The 27,090-nt window shown below is 38.5% G+C and overlaps 2 long non-coding RNA genes across 2 annotated transcripts; one reads left to right on the plus strand and one right to left on the minus strand.

The window, feature by feature from the left end:
- Positions 1–16,440: 16,440 nt before the first annotated feature.
- On the minus strand, positions 16,441–21,899 carry LOC121657442. The gene is made up of 3 exons (XR_006013634.1): positions 21,689–21,899; positions 18,475–18,525; positions 16,441–16,876 (listed from the first exon to the last, which is right to left on the minus strand). It is a non-coding gene; the product is annotated as an uncharacterized LOC121657442 (long non-coding RNA).
- On the plus strand, positions 19,314–23,433 carry LOC121657441. The gene is made up of 2 exons (XR_006013633.1): positions 19,314–19,506; positions 21,793–23,433. It is a non-coding gene; the product is annotated as an uncharacterized LOC121657441 (long non-coding RNA).
- The last annotated feature ends 3,657 nt before the right edge of the window (positions 23,434–27,090 follow it).

Here is a 27,090-nt window from a genome sequence, read left to right on the forward strand (position 1 = left end):
AGATCAGTTAAAAAAAGCATCGAGACAGGTATAGGCTGCACAGTAGGGTTTTAGTAAGCTCTGCAAGAAACTTTGTGAGAGGTCTTGGCTGCCTTTGGGATACCTCAAAGAGGAAATATATTCCCTAATTATAAGGAACAGAAGGCCAAAAGAAAAAAAAGAGAAATCATCTTTTTATGAAGACAAAACTAAAACCTTGAAATGCACATGGCTGAAGGTGGGAAGCTTTTCTTAAATTCTTTGCTAAAAGCCTTGATTTTTAATCATTTTATAGTTACTGTTCCCACAGATTAGAGAAAAGGTGTGTCACTTTGTAGTCAGAGCTGTGAATTTGGGCATCTTTATTTTTTTCTACCCTTTAAGGAATTCCTATTATTCTTAGCTAAAATATTTTCCTTTCTGGTTTGCTTTTCCTGTAGAGTAAAAACAGTAGGTAAAGCCATACTGGGCAGAGTTAAAACAACAAAAAAAACCAAAATAAAATAAATCAACATACATGAGTGCTTCTGTGTGGCGTGTGTTTTAAAATCATTCCTTCCCAGGTTCTAAATAATATGATTTTGAATCAGAAGCTGTATTTTTATTTTGGTTTTTTTTCTGTCTCAGGACAGATTGTGTAAACGAATTTGATTACTGTCTTACTGTTTAGAAGCAGCACAGTCTTGAAATGACTTGCTTTTCCAATTATACAGACTGTGTATTATAAAGGAAAATATTCTCCTTTTTAAGTTTATATTGCATATTAAAACACTTTGTATTTTTAGTGACAGTGAATTTTCTTCCCTTAAACTTTTACTTAATATCCAACTGCTTCTTACTTTCCTTTTCAAAAATGTCCAGGAAATTAAGAGCTGAGATACAGACATGTCTGTATCTCCATCTGTCACTCATCTTTATAATGGCACCTCGTTGGAGAGTGATAAGGAGCTGCTTCAGAGTGGTAATATTCCTCTGGCTCAACAGGAAACATACAGTCTGTCTCAGGATAAAAAGAGTACAGAACACAGTGTGGTGCAAAAGAGAATTTACAAATCAACAATGAACTCAGGCTGAACATCCAATGCTCAGTAAAAGTGAGCAGTCCTTCAAATATTGATGTAGACATTGTAGGATTTTCAAAATACCTACCGTAAGCTTTCAAGCTGATACCTCCAAATTTTGCAACATGGGGAGAAATAGTCTTATTCTGATAAAAACTGAGATTCTCAAAAGAATAATTCCAACAGCTAGATCTTTTTAAAAAGTACCAAAATGTTTGGTTGAGAATAGAAGTAAATCTGTGGTCTTTTCAAAAGGGAGAATAAACATAAGTAAATAAGTTTTCTGTGAAACACAATTGCATATGAGACTGGCCACACATGGTAAAACATTGAGGCTTTCTTAACACATAGGACTGGCTTGGACAACTAGGCAACCGCTCATCAAACTAAAGGGAAAGAAGCAAACATATAGGTAGTGGAAACCAGGACAGGTGACCTGGGAAGGGTATAGAGATGAAGTTTGGTTGGGAAGGGATGGGGTAAGGAAGGCCAAGGTGAAGCTGGTACTGAACTTGGTAAGTGATTCAAAGAATAATGGGAAGGTCTTTTACATTTTTATTTATTATTTAACATATTTTTATGTTAAATAAAAAAAGGTCAAAGAAAGTGACCCTCCTGATAATCAATGCTGGAAACTGGAAAGAACAGATGAGGAGAAGGCTGAGTTACTCAACAATATTTTTGCCTCAGTCTTCAGTGACAACCTCTCTTTCCACACCTCTTGAGTGTATGGATGGCAGGATAGGGACTCAGGAAGCAAAAACCTTCAATGCATTTTTTGGAACAGTTATGAGCATTGAAAGGATATCGACCTGTTGGAGCAAGTCCAGAGGAGGTACACTAAGCAGCTTAGAGGGATGGAGCAACTCTGCTGTGAGTAACAGCTAGGAGAATTGGGATTGCTCAGCCTGGAAAAGAGAAGGTGACCTAATTGTGGCCTTCCAGTACCTAATGGGAGTCTACAAGAAAGATGGAGAGGAGTTTTTTACAAGAGCATGGAGTGACAAGACAAGGGGGAATGGCATTAAACTGAAAGAGAATAGGTTTAGATTAGCTATTAGGAAAAAAATATTTACCGTGTGGGTAATGAGGCACTGAAAGAGGTTGCCCAGAGAAGTTATGTCTGTCTTATCCCAGAAGGTGTTCAAGGCCACATTAGATGGAGCTCTGAACAACCTGGTCTAGTGCTAGTGGAAGGTGTCCCTGCCCATAGCAGGGTGGTTGGAACTAGATATCTTTGAGGTCCGTTCCAACCCAAACCTTTCTATGATCCTATGACTTTCCCAAGTTCTGTAGATCTAGTTTTGAATCTGCATGTGCAGTTTCCATAGGTCAACAATTCTCATTAGAAACCAAACTGCAGTCAGTTCCAAATGCAATGTTTCTCACGTGGAACATAAGCCAGACTGTAACATGAGAAGAGAATTCTTTGAGCAAGCTTCCAGGAAGTGCCCTGGATGAAGTTTCCAGAGTGTGTGAGATTTGGAAGGAGTACCAAAAACAGTGATATGCATTCATGGTCTGTTCCAAAATATGGTGGGAAGTAAATGCTAAAGGTGTAGTATCTGTGTAAATGACGGATATGAAGCTCAGAGGAATCAGACAGAGTAACCTCTTTCTGCTCTTCGTTTTTATCCTTGAACTAATCTCCTAGTTTTTTTTCTTTTTTAGGAGCATTTTAACTGATTTGAAGGTAGGACATATTTCAAAGGATTATCACAGCAAAATGAAACACTGTACCTTTAAGCACTCGATCTCTGCTAAACCTTGCTATAACTTCTCTGGTTTTATTTCTGCAGCACTCAAGAAAACATTTGAAACTCTAAGCACTTTGCAGTTATTGTTCATGATTAAAATTTAAAACAATGAGTGTTCTAAGATAAATATATATATATCTGTGTATAGTTAGATAGGTACACACAAAAAGACATACACTCTAACAAAAGTACAATAGCTCATTTATAAAATCAAGAAACTGCAAATGGAGTACATTTTCTATAAACTGAACTGGCTTATAGTTATATATATAAAAAAATATACAGCCAGGACCTATTAAATGAAACCATAGACGAAGTGAACTTATGTCATCAGTCTTTGAATTTTATACTTTTTGAACACTGTCCAAAAATTATAATCCACTGTTTGAAATACTATATCAGTGAAGAAGGAGAAATGATCTCCCCATTACAAACCTATAGCCTCAAACATTCACATCCTGCTGTAAATATATCACATATTGTATCATGTTGCTTATGGAAAAATTACTTTTTTCTCCTTTAGTTTGCTGACCCTTTTGCTGTAGATTAATATTTGGCAAAGCAACAGCTCTAATTATTCCTTTCCATTTTACTCTACAGGAAAACGGTCTCTCTATTTTATATTTCCATATTCATGATGATCTCTACTGGTCAAATAATGAAATTCAATGCACCCTGTGGAGGATGTGGCTGTATATATGCTTGCAGTTGCTTAGTGTCTGAACTACAGTGTTTTTGTTTCGTGCGCTGGTGTACTTAATGATCTTTACATGTAGAATGCACTTCTTGGATGGGTCCTAAGTATTATATATCTAAAAGCATAATAATAACAAAATATATACCAGAAGGTCAGACTATCTTAAATATGATAATAACAACACTAAGTAACTCAGCATAAGAAAAAAATCTCTCATGATATAAACAAGCATGGTTGTTTCTGGGTATGTTGTGTTGGTAGACTGTAAGCAGAGAAATACTAAGGACCTTCAGGATGGGATCCTCAAGCATCTGGGGCCCAATTTCCGAAGTAAAACACAATATTAGGTCATTATTAGCTTCTGGCACATATTTAAATTGTGAAATCAAAGCCTTTAGGCTTTTCTTGCTTTATATTCTAGTAAATTGCAACAGGACTGTCCCTCCATAGCATAAAAATTATTCCACTTTCATTAACAAAGCATTTGTTTCACTTTCCATTTCAGCACTTATTTCAACAACTATCTTTTCTTATTGGGATTTTTTCAATGTAGAAACAAACAGCTTACAAAGAATTTTCTCACTATTGAACATGGCATGAGATAAAAGGTTCATAATGGCTGTTCTCATTAGGAGACTTCTACATTATAGTGCATTCCTTTACACTTGTAACTGGTCAAAAATGTAGTTCTGATTCTGTACATTTTGGGCAGCATCATCTCTCTGATTTAATAGTTGTATATTCTCTTATTGTTATTTGTGTTGCTTTTACAATATTAAGACTTAGTGTTTCTTTCTCAGTGCCTGTGGCATTACATCAGCACCTAGTAATTGTCACATCATTACAATCATCAATTGTCATATCATTACAAGAAGTGGAATGGAGGAGGGTGTTCCACATAAGCAAATAGGTAGTCTGGCAGCAAAACAAGAGAACACAAACAGGACATAAAAATTTCAAAGCCAGAATCTCTGCAAGCCAAGATATATAGAATGGTAGTTGTGGTTTCAACTGGGGCCAAGCCAAAATGAAGAAAACAGTGCTACTCCAGATTTGTACATTAATTGAAGTGACAACTGAAATTAAAAGGTTTTTTATAACTGTTCACTGTACATAAATAAAAACTTGAAAGGTAATGTGCATTAGTACTGCATACATTTATTTTCCCTGACATTTGGCGGTGATTCTGTTCTCAGATTTGTGTGGCGTTTTGGCGTTTTTTCCCTACAGGTGTTGCAGTCAAGAGGAATGAAAAGTAGATACCTGTAGGAAAAAGTCTGCCCATGTTCAAACACACACTTTCTCTGCTATAAACTTTTGAAGAAGTTCTCAAGCAGGCCACAATTCTACCAAGTTGGCTGCTGGACCTCTATCCCAAAGTAAATTTTATCATTTGGAGCACATTTTTTTGGCCCCAGATACTGTACTCTCTTCATGTTCTGTTTCCCTTTACGCCTACCTTTTTTCTTCGCTAGCTACATGTACCGAAATTTGCTCTTTTCTTGACAACACAGCAGCATGTTTCAGCTTACTGTACAGCTTCTTCTTACAAAACTTTGAACTCAATATAAGCAAAGCACATAGACACAGTAAAGAACTATTCTCAGATATGATATTGAAGGCATTTTTTCTGTCTGCTCTCTCAGTAGATAAAAACCCCAAACTTACATATGGAAAACACAGTATCAGGATCAATTAAAAAAATAACAGTACAGTTATTGGTAGGTGATACACTATAGTAGAGGACAGTCTGCTGGCCTCTGCAAAGAGCTCTTAAAAGTGAAGGGTACTACTTAGCTCCCACTAGCTGCTAAAAGAGACCTAAAACAATAGTAGGTTTTGCAAGCAGCCATTTTACAGATGGAAGTCCTTTTTTCCTGGCTGTACTGGGAAAAAAAATAGCTGAAATATCTTATTGCCTTACATATTAATGCTAAGGTTATAGATTTATTATTTTCATGGATTTTCACAGTAAAAAGAGGCCTAGGCCCTAATTCTAGCACACTTTTCTCTTTTTCCCCATAACAGTCAGTGAGCTGACTGCCTAGATCCTTCTTGTTATTCACGAGAGAGATCCTGCTTAATTCTTGTGCTCACTAGTTGTATTTTGAACCATTGTTTCTCAGGGTTTTCAAATTATTTTGAAATTTCAAGAGGCCATTGGCCCACAAAGAGAACATACATGACTGCTAAGTCTGTTGTTTCCACAGTTCAACATCTTTTTGTTTATCTAAGTAGAACAAAAAGCTATCTAAACCCACTCTTTTTTTTCTATTTTTGGGGAAGTGTTGTCTACCTCAAAGGAAAGAAAAACATTTATTCTTTGAATTTGGATGGAAAGTGGAATGTATCACTGTACTCAATACTTCTTTTGCTCATTTTTGATTATAATTATAATTTATAAGTTACAGCACCATTTCAGGTAAGGTTCAAGTCTTCCCCCAGAATCTGGGTGTTCAGTTTTTGTTCTTCCAATGTATTCTACAAAGCATATTTGATCAGTAAATCAGATGTTTTTACAAAGGAGTAATGATCCTAATTTTATGAATGAGAAAATAAGAAATAGTGTCAGTGTCAGTACTCTGATCACCTGGATATCAGAAGGAACCACCTCTCATTACTGATAAGTGAAACTCCACAAATTTAGGTGTTTGGTTTGGATAAAATCCTCAAACTCTGAAAACTAATCTCAATGAACCTAATCTATAACACTGAAAAAATTGCTTGTTATCTGAGGGAAAGTGGAACACTGAATTGTGAGAAAAAGCAGATGCATTGTGAAATTATGAATTTAATCAGGTTTTAATGAATACATATTCCACATACTGAATTTTTTTCTAAAAAAAATATTCTCAAGGCAAGTATTTTGTGCAGTTCTACCAGCATATTTCTAAAAATAATATTTTAAATTTTTCTTCAACAGTTCTCCAATTTTCCCTGCCTGTTCTAACTTCACCATCTCAATGAAGGCAATATCATGCGTTCTTGCACTACAATGAATGTCTCTCTTTCCTTTGGAAGACCCAGGAATACAACAATATTATTCTATGTATTGCCCAGTTTTCTAAGAAATGCTGCCTTGTAAATGAACTTGCACAGCATTTCAACTGCCTTTGGGTTCTAAGGTAGATGTATATTAATTCAAAATTATAATGGTTTAAAATCAACAACCACGTTAAACATTTTGGATTTGCAAAGACATTGTCCTTAAATGAAAAGGAATCACTTTTCTGTAGATTCAGTAATTTCTAAATATAACCAGGAACAGATACAGACACTTTTCTGTACATGGAATTCCTGCAGGACCACAGACTTGTGTTAGTAGCAAGTAGTCAGGATAAAGGTAATGCTTTTAATCTTAATTAATGACTCCATGCCAAACATACATTTTTCATTCCAATGTATCTAAAATTGCTGTTCAGATAGGACTCTTGATAGGCGATGAAAATGAGAGACAGGCCTCTACTAAGGATGCTAATATGAGCTACAAAGAATGATTACAGAAAAACCCAAAACCAAAAAAACCAAAACCAACCAACCAACCAACCAAACAAGAAGCCCCAACAACCTTTTTCTTAGGGACTTTTACAACATTGGTTTTCTTAAAACATTCAGTGTCATAAACCACTGGAACTCCTTTATCTTCAGAAATATAAACCTTATGCATGGGTGAAATTATGGCTATAAAAAGCTATTTTAGCAGGACCTACTGGTTCATTTTAGAAAAAAAAAAAACAACTGGTGGTCATTTGCAAATATTTAATAACAGAATGAGAAAAAAAACAGGTTAAAAAGCACTCCTACTCACTCCACATGCTTATTCTCTGTGTCAAAGGTTTGTGTTTGTTGGCAAAAGTAAGGAGTTTCAAAACTGTGACAGCTAGATTCAATTTGTCTTGTAAATACTTACTTATGTCTGGCTTTTTTCAATGAATTCCTACTTTCCGATGAAAGTATCAAATTCAAACTGCCCAAGAAATGTGAAATTTCAAAGTTTTTCTGCTTGTATATCTTGTCCAGAGTATAAAATTTTAAGCCATCCATGCACTAAATATTTTGTGGGAAGAAAGATAAAGATTTGTACAAGTAAAGGTAGATCATTGATATCATTAATTCAAACTCAGAGCAATTAAGAAATTATCATACTCAGAAAACTAATCAGAATTGGCAAGGTGGGTACTTATGTCTTTAGTGCCAGTTGAGTTCTCAAGAAAAAAACTGAATAGCAATAGTAACTGTCTTCCTAAGTTTAACCAGTTATCTTAGAAATAGTAGGATAAACAATAAAATAAAATTTGAATGAAACATTCACTGATGTCAAAACATATCAATAGGCTTCCTAAAATAAGTTGCCAATTAAAATCGCGCAGTATTTTCTTTGGCATAATAACAGCTCCTTGTAGTCATTATTAGCCTAATTTTCTTTGCTAAAGTTTTGCATAGTTAGGGTACACACTGCAGTCTAAGATAAAACCAAGACATTACTTTGTAGTTTAACTGCAGATGGATTTGAGTCAAAAATTTGGAAAAAGTTCCAAACTTTTGCAAAGCTTGGGAATGTTTGGATCTGGTTTTGTGGCAGTTTTGTACTCCAGTTCGGCCTGTTGAAGCATTCTTGTAGGGTTACACAGGAGTTGGATCAGACCCTCAGAATATAATGTAAACAGACAGTGCCATAAATTTCTGTATTACAAGAGCATGAACTGTAGGATTTTGTAAGGAAAAAAAATTAGCATTTATACTGTTCCTAAAGTGTAATCAGATTTCCAGCTGAAGAGTTCTGTTTATATCTGTTGCTATGAAGGCAACCAGAAAATTGCCATCATCAAAAAATGGAAGGGTTTAGACTTTCTCTACTTGATACACCAGCTGAGGATATAAAATTAAAATGTGAAAAAAAAAAGAAATTAATTTGCATGGTCATTAGATTAATTTATTCTTTGCAATCACAGAAACTTCAGCTTTGTTAAGATCCTGTAACCATTCTTATTTCTTAATGAGGCTCTTTTCTAGCCAGAGGGGAAAAAATAATAGTACCATATCCAAAATCTGTCCAGAATAAAATGGTTTTGGTTTTTCTGTAGCTAAGATAATTGTTCAAAGCAATTTCAATCATTTTTTATTCAACAGAAACCAGACAGCACACTAAATTCTGAGGATAAATTCTATTTGACCAAAATTTAAATAGCAGTGAGACTAGATACTAATTAATAAATTCACTCACCCAGAATTTTATGGTAGAAAAAATGGAATCATTTGTGTGTGTGTGTATAGTGTAGGAATATTAACCAGCTGCGCGTAATTAGATGCCTAGTAATTACATAATCTGCATCAGATTTTCACCTTGAGTTTCCATAGACATACCTGTCAGCTAGCGATCTGTGGTCTTATTTTCCTGTCTATTCTGTATGTCACAGTTGGCCATCTTTTTTTGTCTGAGTCTAGTGTTTATGCAGCAAACAATGCCAGCTATGAGTATATCATAAGTTTACCTCTCAGTATTTGTAATACAACATTTGTGGTTCTAGGTATGCCACTAAGGGACCATCATATAGAATTGGCTCTAGTAGTTTTGAAAAGAAAATTACTTCCAGAGGGGAAAGGTTATTTAAAGAAATGGAGGATGTGCTGAAAAAAACATACCACTTCATGGAAATGAGTGAAAAATCTGTCTCCTACCATTTAGAGTCATAGAAATTATGAGATTCAAAGAAGCCAGCCATTAGGTTCTCATTTGATTGAATACTAGTGCTACCTGGAAAAAACACTGAAAAATGCTAGATGCAACTATTGGGTTATGAACACATGCAGGTTCATATTAATATTCAACGCAAATATTCCATATTTTTATCCTTTTGCAAATTATCTAAGAATTTTCCATTTCTTCCTTTTGAATTTTGAAAATTTCAGAGAGAGCTGTTCTGTAAACGTCCCCTATCGTGGGTTCATAAAGCTTTGTGCAGATGCGATGTGCCAAGGCAACCAAGTGCTAAATTCAGGGAGTACACACATACTGGTCAAAGGCTAGGCTGTGCTGTGGTCCCCATGCAACACTAAAACCAGATGAAAACTGTCCATTAGCTTTGGATGGAGAGGGAGAAAGGGTGCATAAGCTCTGACCTTAATAATTGCCCGCAAAGTTACTGGGCACAGAGAAAGATAAATTTGCACCACTGCAACTTTAAAAATACCTCTCATTCTTTAAAGAAGTTAGAAACTTCAGCACTCAGAGACTGCCAGTCTGCCATATATCCATAGACTGAGTATAGCATGGGTACAACAATGTCAGAAAACCGTCATGTCTTTTGTGGAGCTTAGTTTTTATGGAGCATTTACAGAGAAATGGCACTTCACTCTCCAAGATCTTTCAGCTCTGTCTTACTCAATGAGAAGACTGACATCTGAAGGTGTGATTTTGTGACAAGTAAATTATCCTTTGGGAAGATGACAAAACCCAAGAGCCTATTTAATGAGTGATAGTGAGAGGACAATCATCTAATTTTGGTTGCAGTTTTCACTGAATGGGTTTTAAATCCAAAGCTTGGAAGGCAAAGGAACTCTTTGGAGTCAGAAAGCAGAAAGACTGGAATTGCACCATAAGGGAAGATTAACTGGGAGCTGGGGATAATGAGCACAAGGATCCCACCCAGCAGTTAGTGCTAGAGTTCTGTTCCTCCAGCCAATGCAGCCTGAGGATAAGAGTTTAGAGGCAGATATACAGGAGTCTCTGCCAGGCCAGGTCCCATAGGTCACCTTAAGGAGAACATCACAGCTCCCACTCATAGCAATTAACTTGGCTGAGGCGTGTTGCAGCCAAGTAAACATCTGGATATTCATCCAAATTTGGAGGCCACAAAACCATGGGCACAGTGGACTGGACAGTGCTTCTGCCCCAAAAGGATAAGATAAAGAGTATTGTGTGGCAGAGTGCTCGTGCTGATGCTTCCCAACGGTACTGCCTTTGCAGTGGTCTGGGCATGAATGTTGTTCTAGTGGCATTTCTCAACACAGCAGAAGCATGATCCTCCCTACCATCTGCATCCCTACTCTTGGGGTGTGGGATGAGGTTGGGTGGTGCCCACCTCCACAAGCTTTTCCTCTGTGAGTGTCAAGCAGAAGAAATTGTGGCTGGACTTCCTCAAGGCCTCTGGTGCTCTCTCTTGCATTCCATCAGGTACCTCTCCAAAGTGACAGCCAGGTTCAGGAGTTCTCACAGCTCCATGCGGCTCTTCCCTGGCCATCTGGAGTATGACAGTATGGAGTGGGCTACAAGGACTTACTCCCTCCTAGCCAGTTCTCATAACCAGCTCCATGAACCAGACAGTGCCATTGGTGACTAACTGGGCACTCTACTGGAGCTCTAGCAAGGGCATCTCAGCAATGGTTGTGAGATTGCCATTTCCACAGTGCTGTTCCAGAGCAATGAACAGTAAACCTGAGTCCTGGGACAGGGGGCTTTGCTGTCTGCCTGAGGGGACACCCAGCTGGCCATAATGGAGGGGCAGGAAATCACTGCTGAGGAAGGGCTAGTATCTGTCATGCAGGTAAGGCATCACACAGTGTTAAAGGTTAGGCTTGCCTGACTGATTAAACCTTATTCCCTTTGCTGGATCCTCATTAAAACCTTTGCTGAACTGAGGGGCAGGGGTTGCTCTGGGCGCAATGGGTTAAGGCCAGCCCATGGGGCTGTGACCTGCTGCTGTGTCTGGACCCTTTTTGGACTAAAGTCCCTGACAAATGAGCTCCATGGGACACAATGGTGGATGAAGCCATACTGGTTGTGGGGCCAGGACCCATAGTGTCTGACTGTGAGGGAAGCCCTTGGCAAAGCCGTGAGGTCTATCCCCTAACCACAGCTAAGGTCCCATAAGGGTTAGTCCCAGGACCATCAGCAGGAGGTGGGGGTAGCCCTGAATGGACCTCATGACTATGGGCCTGGAGTGGTTATTCTGACTCGTATGTTGGCAGACACTGAGGGAAGGAGACAAACAGATACATTTCTCTTTATTTATGTGAATGGATTATTCCATCAAGGTTTCCATGTTTCCACACTGTCCTCAGGCAATGAGAAATTTTTTTGATTGGATATTACTATAGCATGTGTAGTGGATGTGAAATCACTTTTTTCTTACATTAAAAAAAAAGTTTCCCAGAAGTCATTGAAGTGTTGGTAGATTGTTCCAGGATTGTGTTGCCAGATTTCAGTCAATTGAAAAAAACATGAAACACAGAGAACAGAGCCACCATTCATATTTACATATCCAACTGTTAATAGATAATTAGAAATTCAGGTGCAAGGAAAAGTGAGATGTTAGTAATAAAAGGTCTGCTGCCAGTGAGGACTCACATACCCAGTAAACTCCTCCATAACTTTTGGAAGCAAATTATTGTTTATTTCCACAGGTGGGTTATCCTAGTCATCATTATCTTTAATGTCTTTAATCACACTTATATTTTAGGGACACAGGATACCTGAAAGGATGTATGCTGGTCTTACAGTGCACTGAGTTCTCATTTGGGAAAGTGTCATCAATGGGGACACAACTCACAGAAAGCCCATATTGACCCTTTAATCTTTGTTAGCATCATTTTGAGACCCTAAATACTGAGAAGTTTCTGGCCTCTGCAACAGGGAAATTCTGTAGCTTCTTTAATAAATATGCATCAGAGCACTGATAGTCCACTTGCAAATCCATGCACAAATACTGTATATGTCTGAATTATTTCTGATCTTTCCATTAGGTATTTAAAGGTGTTTTTATCACACTAGTTGTAAATATCTCTGCACTATTGTCTCAGGCTGAAGAACGAAAAATGGAAATAATTTTTACTATAGCTCTGTTACCTTCACCCTCAACCTTGACACTTCAGTATCCTGTCTGCATTATGTTAAAAGCAAGTCACTGACTTGAGTATAAAAACCTTAAATTGATGTGTCTTGCAATTTCTTAAATTTCATACACTGGACAACTTAAAACTTGTAAGAAACAGATTTTATATAGCAACGCTCAACATAAGGGGATGGTTCTCTGATTTATAACTAGAAATAAAGGCTAAAGTTTCAGGATTGCCAAACTGCTCTCTTGAAAACAGTAACTACAATAGGGAAAGAAATGGAAAAAGTTCTTAGTGTTTACAGTCATTCCCCAATGGAACAATTCTTTACTGATTACTGTTAACCCCTTCCATAGGCTACTCTGCTTACAGAAAAGGAGGAACTATTTATTCTTAAGGACATATTGACTGTGAATTACTCAGTGTCAAGATCTATCCTCACTGAAGAAAAATTATGTAAAAAAAAAATACCTTAGGAGATGCCAGTTGTTAAATACCTTGTGTCCTCTGTGATAGCTTCTGTAATTGTGTAGCACTCCTTATGTCTTGAGGGGACTGTGAAGCTATTGCTTTTGAAGTTAGCTAATAACTCATGCAAAATATGAACTCCATCCAAATTGAAATTATTGCTAAAAGGTAAATTACATGTTGATGTTATATAGGCTGTAGACAGCTCCATCTGAGAGGGCTGGGATGGGTGAAGACTTATCTCCTACTCACCTTCCCAGCAGAGGAAAGATAGACAAACAGAGCATTTGACAAGAAGCTCCTCTTTATCCAGTAAACTTAGTCCTCTAGGGAAACAGTTATCTAGGTGCTTGGATGAGAGATAGTCAATACATGAATCCAGGAAAAAGCTTTGGTGGAAAAAAAGTCTTCATAATAGAGTGGCAGCAAAGGTATAGAGTTATTTAATAGCAATAAATACAACATAGCTGGCAAAATACAAGTAATTTCCAGCCAAAACACAAAGGAATAATTGTTCCAAAACTACAACTGGAATAGAAAAGAAATCACAGATGCTAGACTGGAACAGGAATTTTTCATTACACCAGAGTGAAATGTGGTCTGTTGAAAAAGAATAAGGACAACTTCTCTTAATTTCAGGATGGCCAAAGATTTTGCATTTAGCTAGGCTGTGGTCTTCATGAAGCTACACCATAGTTCTTGTTACCCAAATAACAACAATTTCAGAAACAAAAATACTTGTCTTTTTCAGTTGGCATCACCCTAACTCAAACTCCTTAGTACGTTATCCCTCAACATACTCCTCAGTGGGATCTGTTCTGTCGCCTTCTGCCTGCTTTGTGCTTCCTATACTTCAATCACATTTTCTGATTGCATGTCTGTAAGGACGTTCTCTGTCTCTAGCTGATCATGCTCCTTTTTCATGTTGTTGGACTCCATAAGACTTTGATGATGTGATTAGTGCTGCAAATCCCCCAGTCGTTAATGACAAACATAGTGTTCTTTTGAGACAAATTCTGCTTAGAAGTATATGCCAGTTCCGTGTATGTTTGCTGAAAACATAAAAACATCTTGTGGCAATTTTTCCCCTGGCCCCACCTTGTCTTTCCATGCCCTCAACAATATGATGCCCTAATTGAAAGTGTAGATTTATTTACCTATGAAAATTGAGTTTTCCTTTGGGGAAATAGGAGCTGGATGCAAGTTGAGCTTCATAGAACATCACAAATATTTTGCTTTTTTTTCAAAATAATAAAATGCAGGGTGGAAGAGTTGGGGGGTGGAAATGAAGCTATGCAAAGATGTGTCCTTCACAGAGATGCCAAGTTTTCTGAGGTATGTGGTAAAGGATCAGACATAGAGCTACCAGGAACTCGTGGAGTAAGGTTTAAAATGACCCACTACTTCTGTGTTTATTTTCAGAGTGTTCATAGGTGTTACAGTGGGGATACTGTAACACGATGTATCAAACAACAAAGCCCATGGAAAAGAAATATATATGGACCGATTCTGGATAGATGTTTCAGAGATGTTTATTTCTCCAGCCACGTGGCCGGGATCTGCCCAGGAACTGCTCAATCACGGGACCCGAGGGTCCTTGCCCGTGCAGGGGAACACAAAACAACCAATGGGGAACGAGGCTGAGCAGGGGCAGGGAAACCCCATCTCTGTCCCCTCAGGGCCCCTCTCCCAGGGCTACATGGCAGGGGGGGAGACCCCAACACTTCACCCGTTTATTTTTAACAAAAGAGATTTAAAACTTAACACTGAAAACAACTGGATAAACATAACAAGAACAGTTTTAAAACAAAATAAGCCACCCTCCCGAGTCTTTAAATGTCCAAACAGATTCTCTGGAACATCTTAAGGCTGACAGAAGGGAGACAGGACTCTCCGGGCATGTTTTGTGGGGAAACTGAGGCAGGAGAGGGTTTAATTTCTTCCCTCCCCCTTTTCATCCCCCCCTCGGCATCGGAGAGGAGTTGTAGGGAAAGAGAATTGTATAGGGAAGCCATGGGGTGAAAAACAGATTAGGAATAAACAGAGGATGGGGTAAATTTAGGAAAGGGTTCATATTGGGTATAGGGTAAAAGGGGAAAGTAGGCTGTGGGTAGGGAAGTTGCTGGGATGGATATTGTTTATAATTTTGTGCATAACGGCTGCCTTTGACTGGAATACCTCCAGGCCCAGTAACATTTGCTGCTTGTAAACCCTTGCTTTCCTTGCACTATATCAAATTGTACAACTTCCCCATCTCCTACACTTTGCATGTAATTTTTAGGGTTATTCCTTTTAGTGGCAGTTCTATGGATGAATAAATCTTCCCCTGTATCATCTCGTGTTATAAATCCATAGTTGTTTTTTACATTGTACCATTTCACAGTTCCTGTGATTTTCGTTGCTACAACTTCTCCTATCACATGCTTGCATGTTTGTCGTGGCTGCTTGTACCGCATGGCTGCTGCCTCGCCAACTCCGATGTCTCTGTCGGGCCCTTGCGTTGCGGCTGCTCCGCGCCCTCCAAGCGGCGCTGCTCCGGCACGTCTGGGCTCTGGCCCCGCGGCCTCCGAGCAGTTCCGCTCCGCCATCTCCACACTGCTTTGAGAGCGGCCCCGTTTCAGCTTGGCGCTGCGCAGCTTCTCATGTCGCTATGGAAACCGCCGCTTCTCCCTCCACAGGGCTCTCCGAGCCGTATGCTCAGAGCAGGCTTCCACGCCGACCCCCGGTTCCTGGCTGCTCGTGGGGGCCGCCTCTCTGCTGCATGTGGCCCACGGCACCCGCGGCGCCTGTGGCATCGCTCCCTCGCTCATGGTTGAGCGGCCGGGGACCCCGAGACAGGGATGGGGTCTGTGATAAGGCGTGGGCTCCCAAGGGGGCCGGGCGCATCCAGCACAGGCACCTCCGCTGGCACGGCTGCAGTCACGCGCTCCTGGGATGGCGGCCACACGGCCTCGGCCACGGATTACGGCCACCCTCTGCTATAGGGGTAATGGGACCATACAAATGCTCCTCAAGAGCTTCACTGATTACAATTGATCCATGGAGAGGTTCTATCACTAATGCATGTTTTGTTTGATCCCTTATCTCATCCCAGATCTTGTACCAAAAACACTCGAGACTAGTTCCAGGAGGATCAATATCAAAAAGTAAGTCTCGAGAAATATAAAAGAAATTTTTGAAAAGCCAGTTAAAAAAATGTTCTAGATCGCCTAGAAAAAATACTTTCTTGTTTTGTTGTTCAAGGATTCCTTTAACTTCTAGATACATTTCTTTCTGTGACTCAGAGAGCCACATTTTCCATGATTCTTCCATAGTCCAGGGAGAATATCCAAACCAAGGCGAGAAGAGAGAGATCTAGAGTGGTTTTTTCTCACAAATTTTCTGTCCTTGAGGATCGGGGATCGTTCTGCTCGCAATTCTCCACCATTTGTTACAGTGGGGATACTGCAACATGCTGTATCAAACAACAAGGCCCATGGAAAAGAAATATATATGGACCGATTCTGGATAGATGTTTCAGAGAGATGTTTATTTCCCCAGCTGCATGGCCGGGGCTCTGCCAAGGAACTCTGGCAATCACGGGACCTGAGGGTCCTTGCCCTTGCCTTGCAGGGGAACACAAAACAACCAATGGGAACGAGGCTGAGCAGGGGCAGGGAAACCCCGTGCCTCCCCTCAGGGCCCCTCTCCCGGGACCCCACGGCAGGGGTGAAGAGCCCCAACATATAGGCAACATGTAGATGACTCTTCTCCAAGGTACATATTGTATCTGTAGTGTTGGGCAAGCAAGATAGCTAATGCACAGATAGAAAAGGACAAATAAAAGGACAAAAAACCAATAATAAAACCAATAGTTGTGAATTTTGCTAATTTGGCTGTTTGGTTGCCAGGCATATCTAATATATCTAATTTTTCATGTCAATTTCCTTTCATTATAAAAATAATAAGCCAGAAATCGTAATGAATCTTTACAGGTTTAAGGTAGGCATGGCCCATGTGTCATTTTAAGACCAGTGAGTAAAGTCCTTAGATATACAGCGACTGATCTGCTATTGTTTCACATTTTCTGCATGCAGACTCTGCAGTCAAAAAAAAAAAAAAAATTGAATGCTGAAGTTATAGTAATACACTTTTTAATAAAGGCCGTAAAATCCAGCTGTGGACATCCTCCAGGTACCAGACTAATCCTAATACAGCTCTTGACAGATCAGTCAGTCAAGTGGCGCATAGCAGTTCCAATTCCTATTCTTCCACTACTACAGCAAGTGAACTCCAGAAGCTAACTTCTCTACAACAGAGAAAATCTAGTATTCTGTCTCAGCTTCACATCTAAAATCCTTCTTATCTGTCCGTCTGGTCTCAAACTTAGTGACGGTTCTGTATCTAACAAACTCATATCCGAATCACACCTGTTTCTTGGCGCCTCTCTCTTAGCTGTAGCCTGGCATCCTCTGTCTGATCCAGTTCCTGCTGTGGCTTACCAGTCTATTCCAAGCCTCGTGTTCTAGCCCGGTTCCATTCTCATTTCAGATCACTAGCTAAAACTTTATGCTCAGCTAAAACTTTCTGGGCCCAAATCATCATATTTGGCTGAAGACCTTTTCTAATGTTAGTCCTTCAAATGTAAGTTGTAAATTTAGGCTTTGACATCTTTTTATTTTTTTAAAACTACAGACCAACTTTCATGTTCCCATCTGGTTATATCCCTCCTCTGTAACACAATTTAAAGAAAACTTAGTGTGCAGTGCTTACAGATATAATCTGCTGGCAGATATAATCTTCTCTTGGAGATCTAGTTTTAAAACCTTCTCAGCTAAGGAAGGACTCTCTAGGAAATCAGTTCCATAATATGGAGCAGACTGGAATATCTACATTGTATTCCACTGGTTTATGACTGACCTTACATAGACAATTATATTGGACTAACTATTTTACTGCTAAAGAAGGACATGAAATGCCTATTTTGAAATGATAGTTCATTATGCTTCATGTTTGGTCTCATTTAATAAATCAGAACAACACTTGTAAGTATAAATATCCATCTTATGACTCCATGTAGTGTGGCTGCGATGCTGTCTGTTCTTCTGTTTAGATCCAAACTTGATTTCTTTACAAAAGTGCATTGAGATGCAGTTTATAAGTATTCAGGATTCCTGTTTGTGCCTTTTTGTTGTTGTTGCAGTGATGAAGTTGGTGTTGGAATAGATGGGTGGAAATCAAATCCCCTTGCACTAGAAGGAGTTTAAAGTAATGTATAGTATTTCTTGAAACAGGAATTTTAGGTGAACTTGTCTGAGCACTTATTTGCCACACACTCTTGCACTGATGGATTTTTGCTGTTATCTAACTGTTCAATAACATCAGTAAAAGTAGTTTCACATTTTTCTTTTTAAAGTCTTAGCAGTTATAACTTGCAAGTCCCCACTGGGGAATAATTTCAGGAATTAAGTCTACAAGTGTTAATTATTCTTTTACTAGGGTCCTAAGTTTTCTGCTCCCTATTTGGCCAACTATTGTAAAGCTCAAAGATTTTCGCTTTTGTGTATGAGAAATAGCATATAAATAATGTGACTCCTCATTGCAACCCCTGATGAAGTAGAGAAAAAGCAATCAGAGATGATTTCACAACTGTTTACTGGGAATTCTTACAAGAATGACTTAACAGTGTGGCTCTTACCTGCAGCAGACTGTAACCTGCCATTCTTTGCAGTTCCAGGAGTGGCTATTGCTGTGGAATAATAAGGTAAAAAACAAGAAGCTGTAGGATATTTTCCGAAGTACAAGCTGTACTCCTCCCTCCGTGCGCCTGTTGTGTGTGTGCACATACACCTGTGTATGGATTTAGCTATGTAGATACAGAGATATAGATATGTACCTTCTACGTGTATCTTCAAAAGTTTGCTTGATTCTTTCTTGGCAGCTTATTTTAAGGTTGTCTTGGATGGGAAACGTGAAGTCCTGGGAGAAGAAAAGCCACGGAAGAATGCAATAGGCCTTTGACTCTGGACATAAAGGACTTGAAGGATTACAGTTTTTAGGAAGGCCTGTCCTTCTCCTCAGCTGAAGAGTCTGAAAATATTTTACTACACTGTAAACCCTTAGAATGGTGCTGACTGTTGTAATGCAAAGAATGATTTAGCCAGGGTTTGGAAATCATTTTCAAAATGATTGCAAGCTTACAAGATTGGGTGATGTCTGTAATGTTAATGAAATATCCCATATAGATAAATCTGTTAGAATATGGCCTTCAGTAAGTATCAGCACTTCCAATTTGTGGTTACAGTTTATGCCAATGCAACAGAATGTGATTTTCATATTAATTTCTATAAAGAATTTCTTGGCAAAATGTTAGAATAAAGTTTGTGCATATTGGAAGTGCATCAGTTATTTCAACATGAACAAATATTGGAGTTTTGGTAATTGTTAACTTTTCCATATTAATTTATGTATATTTTTAGACTTTTCAAATTACACATTATTTTAATAACTCAGCCAGCAGTATCTTTGAGATATTATCACAGAAAAGAATAAGCCAACTCCCTCACCTATTTCGCAGCAACTAAGTTTATCTGCTGCTTCCCTCAACTTTTTCTGGTTTTGCATCCCAGTAGAACTGGTTTGGAAATTGTCCACTGCTTGTGATCCAGACGTGCAACTGAGCTGTTTATGAGGTGGACATGACTTGAATTCCCACATCTCCCTTTATCAGGTAAATATCTCCTTTTATCAGGTAAGTGACCAGCCCATCTAACTCTTGTTTTTCATTGGGGGTATTTGAGTTAGCCTTCCCTTTCATTTCAAGAACAAACACCATCCTGTATTTGTAATTTCACTGAGACAGGCACATTCTTGTGGAAAAGTTTTTTGTTTAGTTTTGTTGAATTGTGCCTGCCTATAACAGACGGGTTTGTCAAAAATTAGAAAACTTATTCCTGCATCAGCAACACCTGCATTTGCACAGTGAAAATTTCTATTTTCAAACTATAATGTAACCAGACTCAAGTGTTTGTTTTAGTAGCACTTAATTATAACCAGAATACCTCTGCCTAAATACTTCATAGTGTAGGACATTGGGTTTTTATTTACTGTGCCCTAAACCACTTTACCAGGAGTTTTACATTATAAATCTCCTTAAGGAATGATCAGGACAAAATTTTTGATTTCCACATATAGCAAATAGCTTCTAGTCTTAAAAGAAGCAATAACTGATTATTCAAGAGAAAATGCCCCAGTCACTGTGAGATAAAGCAGTAAAGGGGCCAAGGAAGAAAGGAAAATCAAGCAAAGCCAGCATCAGTGAGCTCCAAATTGCCAGTAAAACTTCTGCAACATCTGAGGGCAGAAGGGATGCGGAAAAATGCTGATCATAAGAAATAATTTTTAGACAAAAATGGAATAGTTAGTCATATGCTGAATGGAACAAGACCTGTTCCTGGAGCCAAATTACATGAAGGTATAGTACCCAGATTTCCTGGAGCACCGAATCAGGCACAAAATAGAGAGCAGACAGGCCACATTATTGTCCTTGAAGATCTTTGGTGGTGTGTTGCTTAATCTTTATCAGGACTTCTTTGCTGCCTCACCATGTGACAAAGAACTCAAGTTCTGTTTTGTCAAGTCATATTAATTTCCTGAACAGTTTTGTTGATTAAGCAAAATTGCTTACTCTACAAAAATATTGAAATATTTATTTACTTGCTATACAGCTGCCAGAATAATCTGCTATTGCTGCTTATCAGCAATTTAAAACCTTGTGGAATGCTTGGGATATCTCTTCATCCCAGTCATATCAGAGAATTTCTCTTTACACAACATATTATATAGCTTCAAAGCAATTTCTCACCAATTGTGTTATATACATTTTATGAACAGATCTTTCTACTTCATTTTGGGCTTAGAAAGTCCTAAAATCAATAATAAAATATTTTCTTTTCCTTCTTAGTCTGAACAAAGAATTTTACCAAAATAAAAGCTATTTAATTTCTAAACCCTGTCTCTGTATAATCACCATTGTCACCTCCTGTTTTGTTCCTTGCTGCTTTTTAGACACTAACACACAATTCCTTGCATTTTTCCTTCTTCATCTCTTTTTGTCTTTCACTATATTTTAAGCCACATTTGCTATTTAAAACACTCATTGTCATGTGCTAATACCATAAAATCATGTTTAAAATATCAATAACTTCATTAAAGGGGTTAATTTGCATCAGAAAGGCAATGGGATGAGTAGTACTGCTAGTAGAATCACATAGAAATTTTATTTTCTCCCAGGCCTGGGTGGGGCACCAGGCATTGACTTCACCTGCAAGAAAAAGAGATGAAAAACAGAGGCAGTATGTGCTTTCTAGTGTTACCTGGCAGCCTTACTGTTGGTGTTTTATGGTGGAGCAAAGTGAAATCACTTTATCTTGTCTAATGGGACACAGCACAGGAATCAAATGTGTTAGTAGGAATGCTTGTTCACAGGCACAGCGGTTGGCAGCTAGCTAAATTTGGGGAAAAGAACAGAAACTGCCTACTTGCTGTGGAAAAAAATAATACTGGTCCATCTGCTCCCACTTTCCAACACTTCTCCACTTAAGAGGGAGAGACCTGTGACAGTTGTTCTGCCTTGTGGGAAGAAAACTGTGATACAGTCTCTCATGTGTTGGTGGAGCAGTGAACCCAGTGTTGTATGTAAGGAAGCCTTCCTTCTCTGCTGCAGTAGCAGGCAACAAATCCTTCCCTTAGAAGAAAAGCACATACCTTTGCCTAGGTTTGTTCCAAACACAAGGGAGAGCTAGTTAAACTTTGGAGCAGAGGTTGGAAGAAGAGTGATCGTTCCTGATGCTTAGACAAGGAAAAGGACATCCAAAGTTCTCCTTTCTTCAGGTCCTATCTAGCCTCCTTACCTAATTGGAAGAATAACAAGCTTCAGTCTTCTGGGATGTCCTCCGTACAGGATCATATGAGGTTCCTTGCAAGTCTGCTGATTTTAGGGTTTTCTTTTTTCCAGGAGTCAAGGGAGTGACATCTGCTGTTGGACACATTTTTGTGGTTCTACTAAGAAGCTTATTCTCTGATGGTTATTGGCTCAATAGCTCTAGAGAAGCTAGAGCTGGAAATTCATGCACTGGAATGCAAGAGAAATATCCTTCTGCCAGCTGGAGGAGGAGAGGTGGGGACAGGAAATCAAGAAGGACTGGTTTATCAAAGAAAATCCAGGGTTCAATTAAAAGGGAGGGGAGAGAGGAAGGTGAAGGGACTGGCAATTGTGGTTTTCTGGTTAGAAAGGGATACAGTAGAATGAACAGGAAAACAGGAAGAGAGGAGAGGCTGTGAAAAAAAAAAACAACTGAAGGCAGCAGTAGAAGTGATAGGAGAGATATATTGTGTATGAGGGATAGGCCAGGATTAGAAAAAGTGGAGAGCCAAGGGAACAACAGGTGATGTCAGATTTTTAAGAAGGAAGGAGAGGAAGAGCATTAAAATAGGGGAATTTGAAAAGAGGAAATTTGTGTTGGTGGTGGAAGTGGGAGTGGGGAGAAATATTAGAAAATATACATAAAAAGAGAAAGGAAGAAAACCCCATCTTTTACCCTGGCTTTAATATGTCAGTAATTACAGTTGTGTGGTACTAATCTGGAGCTCTTTTCATTTAGAATGGAGTATGTCAATGAAGGACAAATTGAAGATCTGATATCTGGAAATCTTGCAAGTGGTGAATTAGAAAGTTAAATACATCTTGTGCAACCTCCATGGGTTTTCACTTATAATACCACACCAATTACACAGATCTTTCTATTCATAAAACACACTTGTGTAAGCATTACCATCATAAATGACCCATTCTTGGAAGATGACAAAGAATACATTGTAAGGGCTTTATAAAACAATTATAACAGGTGAAAAACTTCTGCATTCCTTTCTTGTTATGTCTTAGGCACTTCTGGGAACAAGAAAGGTACTGAGTTGCTTATATACTTAACCAGTGCCATGCAATTTTGAGCCTGACAAGTTAGCTAGAACTCAGCTAAGCTAAGGGAAAATAAAGTCCTCATTGTTAAGCCATAAGAAAAAACTTGCAGCTGCTATATGTGTAGGTAAATACATGGAAAATGGAGATGATTATATGCACCATGAAAACCACTAGTTTATGCATCCTACCATTTCTAGGTCACATCAAACTATGCATGGTGTGAAGAAGTGCAGATTTCAATTTAGGTAATGTATATGCAATTGGAGTAGAGCAGGGGACCATGACCATGACAATCTATCTCCTGCAGATTAATGTCTGGTGCAGGCAGGTATGTCATAAACTATAGCTTAATATGGAGAACCTCTCAGTTTTCTCCCCATTTTCACTAATGCATTGTGTGTGCTTGTAAGAGATTCACAGTAGATGTAGGGCTATTGCTTTTAAATGTTGCCTCTGACCCAGATAATGTCAAAATGTCTGAATATGCTATGCTCTTTTTAGAAAGAGCATCTCTAATGTAATGCAAATGCACATTGTGGGGAAATTCCAGCTGAGAAAATGAGGCCTTATATTTCTAAAACTATATACATGTCAATAGCCCATTATTCTCAACTTTTAAATGTAATTGCAACCCAGCTTGGAACGAATTCCTGAAATAATAAAATACACTGAGTAGCAGTTACTGTGTCTTCCAGTTATTTTATGCTTCCCCCCTGCCCTGCAAAATGAAAAAAAAAAAAAAGAAAAGAGAAAAGTGAAGTGAAAAAAGTGGAGGAGAATGGAGTGAAGAAGGGAGACAGAAGAAAAAAGTGAAAGTCATATCCTTTCTGTAATGTGTTATTGGAACACTCTGTGCAAAAATATGCTGAGCTTCTAAAAGGCATTACAACATCAATGCATCTGAAGCTTTTGTATAAACGTATATCAGTCCAATTTTGTATGACAAATTATTTCCAGGCAATTAAGAATATTTATAATTGTTTTCTTTGGTTGGAACTTTCTTCTATTTCCAAATTTCTTTTAAGCTAGTATTTCCTATAAAGCCTGAACAGCCGTCATTTTGAAAGAATTCTCTCTTAGTCATGTGAACTGCTCCTTGCAACAATCTTTTTCTGATAAATTTAACATGTGCATAGTACAACCTTTATCTTCAATATTGGTAGATTTTAAGGTATCACTATTTCATTGTGGAGTTTCCCCCTGGTCTCGTTCTCTGGAAGTACTCCAAGAAACAGTTTCTATGATTAAAAACAATATAGATTAATATTAAGGTTGTGCTGAGCTGCAGTATTTCTTTCCTGTTCTCTTTACTTTCCTCACAGATTTCCCTTCTTAGCATGAAACCCCATACTTAGTAAATGAAATGTAAATGGTTCAATTGCCTAGTCACATTTCTAGAGTGGAGAACATACACATAGCGTTCCTGAAAACAACCAGTATTTTAGCAACTGCTTAAGAAGCTAAAGGACTACTATGCAGTGAATCCATGACAAATAGTCCTTTGGAATACTAAATTTGAGATACAAATGTGTGTTTACTGTAAATGCCTTCTGAAGACTTAAAAATGCAAATTTAGTTTGTCAGAGGAGGTGGTTTTGTGGAAATGAACAATCACACTAGGAACCATCTTTCCCTCTCAGTTTCACACAAAGCAAGAGATAGTGCTCAGCATGCCTTATTCCCCTTTCAGTCCTTTCTTTTTTCCTTTATGTAAGGGAATCTGGGGTCTTTCTTTCTGACTTAGAGAGGTGCTGTTAATTATTTAAACCTTTCATCTCTCTTTAATTTATGTCATACTGTAAGCATAAATTCTTCTTTTTATCTGTTTCTCATCAAGCTGAATTTCTGTCATTGTTTGTAAGCCTGAGGACAGACAAAACTGTAAAATTAACTGTGTTTCAGTCTTTGAAAGAGAAAAAAACCAGATAAAAACAGTCTCCTCAGGACTTAGTGCCTCTGGTAGTTGATTAGTCCCCGCAGTAGGGAAAATTAAATTTTGTGGTTGAGACCCAGCATGCTTGGATGGTTTAATAATGCCGTGGCCATCATCCAATGGCCGACAACCAAGAACTGAGGTACTTTCTGTTCTTTACTCCCTCATGCAACACCTGAAAATCCCGGGGCAAATCAAACAGCAAATTAAAGCTCAAAAAAACCCCTCACCTGCAAAGCATGTATAAGGAACTCATTTTAATACTTTCAAGCTGAAGTCATTGGGACAGGAGCCCAAAAACCAGCGACAAAGGTATCTTGGTAAGTTCTGAAAGCAATTTCAAGTTTTTGTAGCTCCAACTGTGCTTGCTGTTTTAATGTATTTCTGCTTCCAGTGCAGTTAAAGCCAAGTAGCTACTAAAAGCAATCAAGTCACACGAAGCATTTCAAAATTAAAATCAGTGATTATGACTGTAGATAAAATTGAAGACCACGGCTTCTCAAAAGTTGTTTGTGTAAGGAATTCCCTCGCAACACCTAAGCCCCATCTAGCACCCAGTGTGCACTCAAGTGCTGCCTCTGGATTCACAGTCCAGGATGGGGGTTTGCATGACACATACATTTCCTGCACATTGGGGCTGTCCCTGAAGATGACTCTGCTGTGACCATGTCTGCCAAGCAAAAATGGCTTTGTTAGCTAGCAATGAAAAAGCTGTAATGATAGTTCTGTTATTCCGCGGAGAAAAAGCAAAAGTGTGACACTGGATCTGGATCATGCTATGTACAAAATATCCTCAAAAGAGAAATAATACGAAATGTGTTTTTTTAGTGTCTAAGATTTTTGCTACTTCATTTTTAGTAAAGCAAAACAAAAACCACAGGAAATTCAGATGGAAGAAAAACAGCCATTTTATGCTTCAGTGCTGAGAACATGGTGGATATTTTTCTTCCTAAGGCAAATACCTTTACACTCACAGTTTTGGCAAGTTCAGTTGGAATTTTTTTACATTTCCCCTTTAATGCAACATTGCTGATGAGAAAAGTGGCATTTTATTTTGGATCAGATATATTGTTAGAATAATCTCGAAGAAACAGCTGTCAATTTTATTCTGATTTAAACAGAGGCTTCAGTCAGAAACACAGCAATTCTTTCCCTAATCATTCACTGCAGTAGCACCAGAAAGCTATATTACAAGTGCTCAGAACTATATCCTGCAGTTTTTCTGGTGTTTTTCTTGAGCAGGACTGGGTGGAAGAGAGAAATGAGACCAGGCACTTTAGTGGTAATTATTTTCGTCAGATCACAGTCATGACAATTATGGCCATTGAAATTCTTTCCCTGCCTTTACATTCTGTTTATCAAGAATTCTTGGAAAAGAATGCTTCACAACCACATTGTTCTGTTTCTCAGTCTTTCTTAGCCATCACATCTACCAGCTTTGCAGCTAGTGGTCAACTTCAAAAAATTTGATAAAGACAGAAGATACTATATTTTTATCAGCTTTTCTCTATGGAGCATAAACTATTGCAGCTCATTTCCCTTTCTATACTGAGAGGCTGCCCCATCAAAAAGTTTGCTCAGACAAGTCAGAGACTACCCTGAGTGTGCTAAGTCTATCTAACCAACCCCAACCAACCTGCAGACACAAAGCAGAGCTGAGAAAACCATGCATGTGGAACATTAGATAAAGATACATAGAAGTTTGTATTCATGAATTTAAAACACAGACTTAGAGAAGGAGCTGGGGTTTTGTAATATTGTTTTGAAGGCACTTCTACACCATACAATTAGACAGCCATGCGTTAGAATGTAACTGAAACCTGAACTGAATACACAGGTTGTTGCTCAACCTAGGTCCTATGTTTAAAATGCCAAATATCCCAGTATGGAGATGAACTTTGTAATTTAATTCTATTTATTATTTGCTTACATAGGTATTTATCTTATGCTTTCCTTGTGGAAAGTCCTTTGCTCCAGCAAATATCCTCACATTTGTTGGTTTAGATATAGATGTAAGGCCTTTTTTTTTGGCAGTGGTGACTCAAGAATGGGACACTATAAGTGATGTTCTCAGGGTTGTAAGAGTTATACATGACACAGGTTTAAATGTCTGCCCTGAATAAAAGTCAAAAAAATCTCATTTGCCAGTCTTCTGGTCCAGTCAGACTACCTTGTGTGACGACTTCTGCACCCATGAGTCTGGCAGAGTGATTAGAAAAAAAGAACTCCCAAAGCAGAAGATATAATTTCCTGGGGAATTCAGTGTGTAAAGCCGTGTTTCCTCCACATTACATCTGGATGAAAGTACACGATTTGAAAACCACATGGTTTTCCCCCCACCCTCTTTTTCATAATGTTAAACTGGTAGGGGGGTTTAGTTCAATTCCTTTGTTGGTTTCACT

The sequence above is a fragment of the Corvus kubaryi genome, unplaced genomic scaffold (genome assembly GCF_017639235.1).
Source record: "Corvus kubaryi isolate FWS band 111438036 unplaced genomic scaffold, C.kubaryi_AGA036_p1.0 split1-37296, whole genome shotgun sequence".
Lineage (NCBI taxonomy): Eukaryota > Metazoa > Chordata > Aves > Passeriformes > Corvidae > Corvus > Corvus kubaryi.